The sequence below is a fragment of the Nelumbo nucifera genome, chromosome 4 (assembly GCF_055504915.1).
Source record: "Nelumbo nucifera cultivar China Antique chromosome 4, China Antique-T2T, whole genome shotgun sequence".
Classification (NCBI taxonomy): Eukaryota; Viridiplantae; Streptophyta; class Magnoliopsida; order Proteales; family Nelumbonaceae; genus Nelumbo; species Nelumbo nucifera.
The window spans coordinates 23,812,303-23,824,456 of record NC_142652.1 but is presented as its reverse complement, the minus strand read 5'-3'; the positions used below and the strand labels follow the sequence as shown (position 1 = coordinate 23,824,456).

Sequence of the window (12,154 nt, the reverse complement as noted above, 5' to 3'; positions counted from 1 at the left end):
GGGGAAAGTTGCCACCACTTGAATGGAACAAAAATGCCCCTTTTAATAGTGTATCTTTATGGATAAAATGGTCATTGCCTTTTTACATGAGAAATAAAAGAACATGGGTAAATGCACTTATCCAGGTAAGTGTTTTCAAGAAAACTTACCCAAGTAATTGTATTTACCTGAGTAAGTAACTTACCAAAAAACAAACGGGGCCCAAATAACAACTTTTTGAGCTAGTACATTGGTGTTTCTTTTAACATGGGAAAAGGACAATAGACAATGTGAGTCAGCAATAGTCTTTGCATCGTTCAACATATGCCTCCATCTCCATGGTACTGTTGACTTGGAACCTTGCATGTGTGTAATCAACAACAAGCAATCACCTTTGATTTGAATCCACCTCCCATAATATATAATCAACTGTTGTCTCCAAGGTTTTAAATTTCATAACGTATCGGCCGATACGGTCACGCCGATACATACCCGAAATGGGCCAATGCGCATTATGTATCAGCTGAATTTAATTTCCCTCTTTTTTTTAAGTTTAAATTTAATTTATCTCTTATATTTCATTAATATCAATTTTAATTAAGCCTTAAAGTTTGAGACATCACTAAATGCTAATATAATTTAATTAAATGCTCATTTAAGTTACATTTTATTACAACATTTAATATGTCATTAAATGTTATTTAAGTGAAATAACTTGTTAAAAATCACAAACCAAAGGTAACAAGTTTCAAAACCCAACTCATTTGCTTATAACAATAATTACTTAACCGTTATGCCAACCTTAATTACTTATTAAAATGACACATTTTTTTATACTTAAAGCAATCTTTCTTGCCTTGGTGGATGTTTCCCAACAAATGCTATAAATTTGATTATTAATATTTATATAATAATAAGATGAATACAAGTTATATTTATTTATTAAAAATTAAGGTATATATTTACATAATAAATATTATCTAAATCTATATATAATAAATATTAACTAATAAATGATTTCAAAAAATATTAACTAATAAATATTAGTATATATATACACACATTTTAGTTCTTCTATTATTTTTCAATGATTACTAATTATATCCCGATACTTTATATAAATCATTAAAGAATGGTTTTTATGTTTAAATAAATTAGTTATACTCACATAAAACTCATTTTTCTTATTGTTCATATTTTTAATGATGTTTTTTTTTTCTAGTGTACCCATGCATATCTTGATTTTTCGTTCGTATCTATACGTTTCCAAAGCATATATCTCGATATGTTTATTAAAGTTACCTTTTCGATACTTTAAACCTTGATTGTCTCCATTACCAAAAGTAAAGCTCACATTTTCTGTGGTTTTTGCATCCATCACTTCGATAGAACAAGCTCATGCAATGAGAATTTTCCCCTAATTATCAATATGCCAACCTATCACTCCAAACCACACAATTTTAGAAAAAGCACAAGATAAGAACAAATGCTCCAATGCTTCTATATCTCCATTACAAAAGACTAGACATGTTCATGGGTCGGGTTGGGCCGGGGTTTTGCTCTTTATTAACATAAATTTTTTAGGCCCGAGCCCAAAGCCCGACCTGGGAGTCTGAGCGCCAGTGCCCTCTGATGATTGAATGGTGCCTGCTGAGTTCGCCGATTCCTGGGAGTTTGAGAATGAGAATAGAAACTGAGAAAGTGAGAAGATAGAAGATGACAACAGTGCTGGCCAGAGAGAGAGAAAGAGAGAGAGAGAGAGAGAGAGACGATCTAGGTCTGGTGGCGTCAGTTGCCAGTGCTTGAGTTCACAGAATGAAAACGGTGCGCCTGGGTTCTGGTGGCGCCAACTGGAGAGAGAGCTATGAAGATAGAAGACATAGTTCTAAGAAGAGAGAGAACTGATAATGAGAAGAAAGAAGATGATAACGGTGCTGGCTGGAGAGAGAGAGAGAGAGAGAGAGATCACCGCCGAAGAGAGAAATGACTACTTTTGGTGGCGTCGGCCGCGAGTGACTGAGTTTGCAGGTGCAACTGGATTCACCGGTTCTGAGAGTTGAGAGGGAGAAATGAGAGCCGCTTCTGAGAGTGAGAGTGAGAAAGGAGAATGAAAAAAAAATTTTGAGTATTTAGGGTTAGGGTTAGGCAGTTTAGGAAAAGTCGGGCCGGGTCGGGCTCGGGCTGGGCTTTTTTAACAAATCCCGAACCCGACCCATAAAATAGTCAGGCTCAGGCTTTTAGGCCCAAGGTCAAGCCCACGGGCTAAAATACATGCTCAAGCCCGTCCGGGGGCCGGGTCGGGCCGGGCCAGCCCATTGAGCTACCCGGCCCATGAACAGGTCTACAAAAGACGCAACATCAATCCACATAATCACCCCACCATCTATTCTTGGTGAACACCACTCCTTGCAATAATTTTCAAAGGGATAGATTTTAGCTTTTCAAAGTTTCACCCAAAAGGCCCGTTCCGTACCTCTAGAAAACCTTGTGTCACTAACATCGTAGTTAGACTGGAAACGCCAACCTTTTTGATTGCCACCTGAATATCATTAGGAAAAAGAGCTTCTAACAAGTTTTCATTCCACTCTCGAGAGTGTGTAAGCAGTTCACTTACAAGTTTCACACCCAAATTCTCATTTCTTAGAGAATTAGCGAGTGCAAATTTATGTAATTCAGAAATCCATGGATCCTCCCATCCCAATAAGTCGGCAACACCCTTTTGTTTTAAAACGGGTCTGATTTTACAAACCCCTTTCCAGAACCAGGAAGAAGACCCCCTAACTGGCGCATTGAAGAGGTGTTGTGGTTACATGTGTATATCTTGATTTTAGTTTTCTTTTCTTTTTAAATGGGAAAAGTAGTGACACCTTACAATCTACAAAATAATTTCGTGACTTCAGTCAATGAATTTTAACTCTTTAAAACATGTTAAAAAAAGTACAGTTGAAACACTACAAATCGGGTTGCATTAGTATCAGGTTAGACCCTATAAGGTTGGGTTCGGGAATTATGCAATTTTAAGCTGGGTATAGTTGGTTCAGGTTGAGGCACTGGAGGGGCGGGTTAGGGTTGAGGCAAACCGTACAAAACCTGACCCATTGGCATCCCTAAATGGATCTAATAAGTAATATTCATCTGTTGATATAGTGAGTTTAGACATTTTAAAAAATTGTAATAAGTTTTAGAGAAATGTTAAAAATTCATGATGAATTTTAGATAATTTTTCCAATAACAATTTTTCTCAGGAATGTTCGCGAATATCTCTAGGACAAAGTGTAAATAAATTATTCCAATCAATCTTAGAAGTAGGAAACCCCAAAAAAGGAGCCCCATTTCGTATCTGCCCTCGTTAAAATTCTTCTTGATATCGACAGTAGTATCGCGCTTGTAAAATTGGTGGATTGACTACGAGTAAATCACTAAACGACGATGCCCGTCTAGCTCAGTCGGTAGAACGCAAGGCTCTTAACCTTGTGGTCGTGGGTTCGAGCCCCACGGTGGGCGTATTTTATCTCAATGTAACCCAATCATATGGATTGGATTAAGGTTAAGTATATTTGGCTTTTGATTTTAGTTTTCTTTTTTTTTTTTTTATTAAATGAGAAAAGTAACACCTTAGAATCTATAAAAGAACTTCATGACTTCAATTAATGAATTTTAGGTCTTCAAAACGTGTTAGAAAAAGTACAGTTGAAATGTTACGGATTGGGTTGGATTGATATCAGGTTAGGTTCAGGAATTATATATTTTTAAGTTGGGTTTAGTTGGATAGGGTTGAGGCAAACCCATGTGGAATCTGACTGGTTGACAGCCCTAAGTGGATCTAATAAGTAGTAGTCACACTCTTAAGCACTAAGGCTCAATTTGAAAATAGTATAAATATAAATATATACAATGCAGATACATATAAAATAATACAAAGTACAAGATTTTATACCCTACAAATTTGTATTTGTACTCTTTTCAAAAAGAGCCTTTTTGAAAACAAATTTAGTGGACAGTTGTCAAAATATTCATAGAATAAAGGGTTTCTAGCGGAAAATTTTTGCCCTTAATATCAATAAAAAATAATATTTTTATATAATAATCAAAATGGAACTAACTTTTTTTTGGAAAATATCAAAAAAAAGCAGTGGAAACTGTTGCTCGTCTTCCTCTGTATTCATGCGAATGGATCATAATTTTCTTTCCCGCTTGGCAATAGTTATCATGACCAATATGATAATGTCTGAATGAGGTCCACGCAAAAAAGACAAATAATTTACAGATTGTGCCGAAAAACTACTTAATTGGCCGGAAAACCACATTGCAGCTGCTGATGATTTTTTTTTTTCGATTTGTAGGATACGGCTAGGTACAGAAGCTTGGTCTGGCAACATCTTGATCTTGAAACAGTGACGTCGTCACACTGAGGCCAGTCGCATTGCTAAAGACGAGTTCCCCAGTGTGACGACTGTATTCCAACATCTTGATCTTGGTCCGGCCAGGTACAGAAGCTTCTCCTCTTTAGCAATGCGACTGTATTCTTCCCCAAAAACTCGTCTAAGTCCTTCGTCGCAATTGCACTTGGAGACGTCGTCAGAAAGGAGATGGCGAAAAGACCTCGGAAATTAGATCAGCCCACAGATCTAGGACCCACCTCCACCACCTCTTCCTGTTCTTCCAGTACCATCCAAAAACGAACCACAGGATTCAATGCTTCTTACACCAAAGCCTGCTGCTCCCATAATTGCCTATCATAAACGCAGCTCAATCTCTACCAAAGCTTATTCTACGACAAGCATAGATAGGAAAGGGGAGCAACGACCAGTAACAGCAACGGTCGATGAGAAACCGGTTGTCGATAGAAAGCAAGTTGATGACTCATTTGCGACTGTAGCCGATGACAAGAAGAAGACGAGAGAATGGCCCACAACGTCGGGTGTTAGAAGCTCAAGAACGGGCAACAATAAGGGCCATACCAACACGACCGCCAACAAAAATTCAAACGCGAATGCTAGGCAAACCACCCCACCCAGCTCGAATCCTGTCTTGGCAAGCATGGGTAGTGCAGATCGTGAAGGCAGTCTGGAGCCCAAAGCTAAGAGGAAGAATAATAACACGCAACGAATTTCTTGAACAGGATAAAAAGGAGCTCTTCATCCAACGGGACACTATTAGAGATGTTGAAGAGCTCCCTAAATAATTCTAACAATAACAAAGGAGGCTCAGGAGGTGGAGCAACCGAGCAAAAGAAAATGAGTGGGTGGAGTGATGGGCGGGAAACAAACTACTGAGCAGAACAGTCCATGGGAACGCCTCCTCTGCCCCCTCATGCACCGTCGAAGCGGGTGAATACAGAGGCAGAGGATGACGAGCAACAGTGTCTACTGCCCTTTCTTCATATTTTTCCAATAAAAGTTATCCTATTTTGATTATTATATAAAAATATTATTTTTTATTGATATTAAAAGCAAAAAATTGCCTAAAAACCCTAGGATAAATCCATCTATGAAGTAAACACATATTAAAATCAACTTTTGAGAAAGATGTATAATATTTGTGTATTCATTCACTGTAATTACAAGGGTAGTACAGTGAATGAAATTAAAAATAATTGTCACATCAATAGAATTATACACCCTTTCAGTGTTGTCACAAGGGTATGGCTACCGAATCCAGTCTCACCATAAACCACTAATATTGGATGTCTAATTATGGTACATTGACAATTGAAGGTTGAGCACAGATTCAGGTGCAGGGGTCTTATTTGATGAAAGATTTAAGTATGGTAGCTCTCAAAAATGGAGTCCACCAAAGTAGGTGGTGGTTCATGAATCATGCATGAAACCAACCAGTAGCAAGGTACCTATGCTTGGAACCTTTCTCAAAAGTAGGGAAAACACAGGCAACAGTATTCACAGGTCACACAAGTAGATTCTCCCAAGTCCCAATAACCACTATTGCCTATAACTTGTAAATTGACAATTCATTGACTCTCAGGGGGGACCCAGGGTAGCCATGGCTCCCCCTGTGGTCCAAATTCTCCACTTCGAATAGAGTTTTCTATGTAAAATTCCCTCTCCTAAATTCCCCACCCTAATACTTGGCCTTCCTATGGGCCCATCAATACTTATTCCTCCCTCCCCATTCCACTTTAGATTTTGCCCCCTTCATAAAAAATTTCTGGCTCCGCCCTCTTGACTCCATTACAAGATCATCCTGTTGAAAAACAAATATATTATATTTTTTAATAGTCCTTTAATTACACTGGTAGTGAACTATTAACTGAAAATCCAAAGCCTTTCAGCCAAGGGAGCTCAATATCATTGATCAGAAATCCCATTTCATCAACAGCTGGATTCAACTACCAAAAGCTATGAAATTGCTTATTTACACAAATAAGCAACAAAGCAAAAGACAAGGGTATCTATAGTACAAGAAAATTTAACAAATTTTCTAATTTTTTAATTTTTCTAACTTACTAATTTTACTCATTTACTTAAAATAGTAACTTTATTAGTAAATTATTAAATAATTTATAATAACATCATTAGTTACTAATTTTTTAATTTAGTAATTCACGGTACCTTTACTAATTTATTAATGTTCTAATTTACTAATTTAATAATGTACTATTTACCATAAATTTTAATAATTATTAACATGTTACTAATATACTAATTTCTAGTAGTTTAAGTAATTATTAATTTTATTGTTAACTAACTTTACTAAATGAGTAATTTTAAGAAGTTCACTGATCTTTGATTCAGTAATTTAAGTAATTTTCTAATTCATTAATTTAAGAAAATTAAGTAATTTGCTAATTTAGGAATTTAACTAGCTTTCTAATTTGAACTTTATTGGCTCACTTTGAACAAATTTATATATCTAGTAAGTTAACGTTAACGGCTAAATCAAAGTAATTAAGAAATTTACTAATCACAATTAATAAAAGTTCACCTTTGTAATTTAGATAAATCAATGATTAGCTAATTTTAGTAGTTTATATGTATATTATTTAATATCTAATGGGATTTATTTAGATATCTAGGGAGAGAAATTATAGGGAAGGTTTCCTTTTCCTCCACCTCCACCTACTTGGGTTTTAGGCAAGCTTCCCTTCCATATCACCATTTGTGTGGATTGAGAGAGAGAGAGAGAGAGAGTTTAGGAAACTTTTAGTTGGGGTGAGAAAGTCTGAAACGTGAGTGGTTGAATGTGGGTGGAAATAAAAATCCAAAAATTAAAAAAAAAAAATTGAAGGGGGTTTTGGAGTGAGTTTTGAAGGAGAGAAAGAAGTCCACGTGGACTGGGTATATATAGATAGATATATATAGATAGATTTGCACACTATTGCCTTGACCCCTCTATGTATCATCATTTTTAGGTGAAATATTGGATGGATCAGACCATGGCAGATTCTTTGCATCAAATCCACTAGGAAAAATCTGCAATATGACACTTAGAAGTCATTACAGATGAATTATTAAAACCTTTAATTTCTGGTTTTAGCCGATGATCCACGAGTTGAGATGGTCACTTGGCATCTCCTCCAATCTAGAGGTGTGGGATCAAACCCATGGAAGTGCAGGCTCTTCATGAAATGGCCATTGGGCCTTACATTCATCCTGTTTGCCTTAATCCCAACTTCTTTGTGTGCATATGTGATAGAAAAAAATAAATAAATATCTCTTTTTACAGGCCAAATTTCTTTTACTTCACCAAATATATTAGTAAGGGGGTGTTCTTTTTTTGGATTTTGAGAGGGGGGACAATAGGATTTTGGTTCCTATTGACCAAGAATCTCATGTTCATTTTTTCAGATTTATGTGGGGACCAGGGAAAGTTTATTTTCCTATGCATCACTTACCCAGTTAAATGATACCCATCTCCTAAGTGGGTAAATAATTTTCCCACATAGGAGGAAAGTTGCTAACACTTGAATAGGACAAAAATGCCCTTTTTAATAATAGATTTTTATAGCTAAAATAGTTATTATCTTATTTACCTGGGAAATAAAAGAACATGGGTAAATACACTTACCAAGGTAATTACACTTTCCCGAGTAATTGTATTTACTTGGATAAATAACTTACTGAAAAACGAACGGGGCCTAATAATTACTTATACTAGTATTGTAGAAGTAGATGGAACCATTGTGTATATCTATCCCTTATTTCAATTTTTCTTGATATTGACAGTAATATCACTAAAAAAGGAGCCCCATTTCGTGTCTGCCCTCATTAAAGTTTTTCTTGATATTGACAATAATATCGCTTGTAAAATTGTTTGATTAGCGATGAGTAAATCACTAAACAACAATGCCCGTCTAGCTCAGTCGGTAGAGCACAAGCTCTTAACCTTGTGGTCGTGGGTTCGAGCCCCAGGGTGGGCCATTTCCTTTTCTGATTGATTTGTTGAGCCTTATTGACATTTTACCGATATCCCTTTTTTTTTTGGTATTTATACTCTTCTTACTATACCATAACCGACAGGGGATCTTCACACTCGTTAAGCAGTAACGTTATGTGCTCATTCACTTTACTTACAATGTTGTGTTGTGCGTAGCACATCCGAATACATTCTGAAATTATACGCCCTTTCAGTGTCTCACAAGGCTGTGCCTATTGAATCCAGTCTCACCATAAACCACTAATATTGAATGCCTAATTACTGTACATTGACAATTAAAGGATGAGCATAGATTCAGGTTCAGGTGTTATTGGATGAAAGAATTTAAGTATGGTATCTCTCAAAAATGGAGTCCAGTACTAAAGTAGGTGGTGGTTCATGAATCATGCATGAAACCAACCAGCAGCAGCAAGGTACCTATGTTTGGAGCCTTTCCCAAAAGTAGGGAAAACACAGGCAATTGTTTTCACTGGTCACACAAGTAGATTCTCCCAACTCCCAATAACCACTATTGTTTATAGCTTGTAAATTGACAATTCATTGTTTTGGTTAGACTCCATACAAGATCATTCTGTATGTTGATATATTGGATTTTTGTAGTAGACCTTTAATTAGACTGGTAGTGAACTATATGTATTAACTGAAATCCAAATCCTTTCTGCAATTAATATAACACTTAGAATTCTTAAAACCTTTATCTTCTCTTTTTATCTGATGTTCCAGGAGTTGATATGGTCACTGGCATCTCCTCCAATTTGGAGGTGTGGGATGATCAAACCCATGCAAGTGCAAGTTCTTCATGGTATGGCCAGTGGGCTCCTTACATGCACCCTGCTCAACCCCAAATCCCAATCCCAACTTCCCTGTGTGCATATGTGATAACAAAAAATAAATAAATCTCTTCTCATATGTCAATTTGCTTTTACTTCACCAAATGTATTACTACTAGTTACTTACCTAAATATAGTTTCTACCATTGTCAAAGTATATCGAATTAAGCCATGGATACATCTGCAACACATAGGGGAGCAAAATGTATAATCTAATAGTTCCCTAATAGAAATCTCATATCCCTAAACTGATTAGATGACAAACCAACTTATTGCAAGAGAAATGGGAAACAAGCCCAGAGTTGATTAGTTGGCCATGATCATCTACACCTATCTGCTGGTTGCTGAATCCCAGGCCCCTTCTATAGTTCTACCTATGTCTAGCCATGCATACATCTAGATCACTAGTAGATGTATCTATAAAAACCACCTAAATGGGATGCCTTTTTCACTTGATACACATTAGAAAAATGATTATCTATGCATAACCAACATATAATTAACCGAGTAAAGATATATAACAGATATACAAGAAAACATTATAGGTAGAAATGAGAAAGAAGATGTCTATATTTGTACCCTAACATATAAGAATTTGAATAAGTGGAGTTTTCCTTGCTCAGAGATAGAATTAACTATGGAAAGTTGAAACCAGCTCTCTGCAAAGTGAAATTTCAAAGGCAGAAAAAATAAAAAAAAAAACAGATTAACATGTAAGATGCCACGGTGTAAATTACATATACCCGATCTGGCCTGCTGCCATCTGCTCCTAAAAGCTTATTTCGAACTCAATACCAAAGTAGGAATTCAAGTTTGAAGTATTGATCCAGGCATCCAGCACACATGTGACATGGTTCACGTGTAGGGGTGGATTCGAACCGATTCGAGTCGAATAGTACGAGGCTCGAGTTCGGCTCACCAAAGTAGTATAAGGAACCGTGAGCTCGAGCTCGGCTTGAGTCAAGAATTCGTAAGCTCGAGATCAATTTTAAAAAATATTTTATAAAAATAAAAAATTATATATAAAAAATATTTTTATTTGATATTTAAAAAATTATAATAATTAAGAATTATAATATATATATATATATATATATATATATATATATATATATATATTCGAGCTCGACTGGAAACTCAGTTGAAACTAAGCCGAGCCGAACTCGAATAACTTGTAAAGAACTCGACTCGTGGCCACCCCTATTCACGTGTTACATAAAATGTTTTTTCCAAAAAAAATACTGAATGAATAAATAAATAAGTGAACTAAATATTCGTCCTACAGCATCCCGAACTTGAAGAGCTAATTTTGATTTAGTGGATTGGTGTGGATCATGATTTACAGGTAATCAGTACAATTGGCCTCTAGATGCACCTGTGGTAAAGATCCAAAAAGTGACAGCAGGGTTCATTTGCTAGTTCACAGTGATTTGGATAAGAAAGTATGGGCCTACTTTGGCAACATAATGGGAATAGGCCTTTTCCAGCATGAGCCCATTCAGGTGGTTCACAGTGGCTCTGAATTCTCAAAGTCAATGGACTTGGTGTGTTAATTCTGTAGCATGTTTTATAGTGTGGGAAGTTTGGGAGGTAAGATGCAAAAGGAAGATGGAATGAGTCTACGGTTGCTTCCAACGAGTTATTTTTAAAGTTAAACGCTGGTTGCAAGAGACCAGCCCTTGTATAAAGGTTCGATCTCGTTCTGATTCGTGGCAAATTCAGGTGTTATCTAGTTTGGGACTGCAATCCATTCAGCCCACTACAAAAAGATTTTAAATAATCTATGTGAATCCGGTCCCAGCAGGATTTTTAAAGTTGAATGTTAATGGGTCAGCTAGGGGTAAACCATGCCCAAGTGGGGGTGGCGGTTTGATCAGGGATGGTAACAATGGTTTCGTCTCAGCCTTCCAAAATTCTTATGGTTTGAATACGAACTTCATGGCTGAGGCTTTTGCTTTATTAGATGGTTTAGGCGGCGTTTGATAACACTTTTCAAACATCTGAAATATGAAAATGTTGTTTTTCAGACATTAGAGAGGTGTTTGGAAATGTATCTGAATTTGGGTTTCAAAATCATTTTCAGATCTGAAATAATAAGACATGGACCAGGTGTTGGATACGTTCAAATGTGTTTCAAACCTGGCCAAAAGTCTAAAATACCCTTCAACTCTCTCTCTCTCTCTCTCTCCTTTCTTCTTCTTAGGGCTGTTCACGGGTCGGGTTGGGTCGGTTTATTGAGGTTTTTCCAACCGACCCGACCTGGTCGAGTTACCTTAACTTGAAATCGAAATCGACCCAGTGTTAAGAAAAATCGACCTGGTCGGTTTGAGTCGGGTTGGATCGGTTTGGGTCAGTTTCGACTCTAAGTTCAACCATGCCCCCCATGTGCCTGTGTGGTGCAAGTTTGGGTTGTCAGTTTGAGAATTTATTCTCGTTAGAAGTGAAGACAACAAAAAGAAGACAAATTGATAAGCATCTAGGATTAGAGATTAGTTTCACCACGAAAACTGAAATCATGAATTTCAAACATTATATCAACTTGTATGCACTGTACAAAGGATTATGAACAACTAAACAAAGTATACAATAACATGCTTCTTTAGCTAAGTCGATTCGGTTTGGGTCGGTTTCGGTTTTCACACAAACCGACCTGAACCATCTGTTTATGATATTTTACAACCCGAAACCGACCGATGCTGAAGATAGCCTGGCTGACTCAGGTTGGGTCGGTCCAGGTTGGTCGGTTTGATCGGGTTGGGCCTTCTTATGAACAGCCCTACTTCTTCTTTCTCTTGCCATTGCAACTCCTCCGACAAATTAGCAGCGACATAGTATAAATGGAAGCTTGCATCATGGACAGTAATACAAAGAGGTTTTGGGCAGTTTCTGGTCTTTCTATTATTGTTAATGTCATATCCATTGGCCAACTTGTGATGAAGAAAACTCATGTT

At 36.7% G+C, this 12,154-nt stretch overlaps 1 non-coding gene across 1 annotated transcript; it reads left to right on the top strand.

The window, feature by feature from the left end:
- The first annotated feature begins 3,410 nt into the window (after positions 1-3,410).
- TRNAK-CUU (transfer RNA lysine (anticodon CUU)) lies at positions 3,411-3,483 on the top strand. Its single transcript has one exon. It is a non-coding gene; the product is annotated as a tRNA-Lys (tRNA).
- The last annotated feature ends 8,671 nt before the right edge of the window (positions 3,484-12,154 follow it).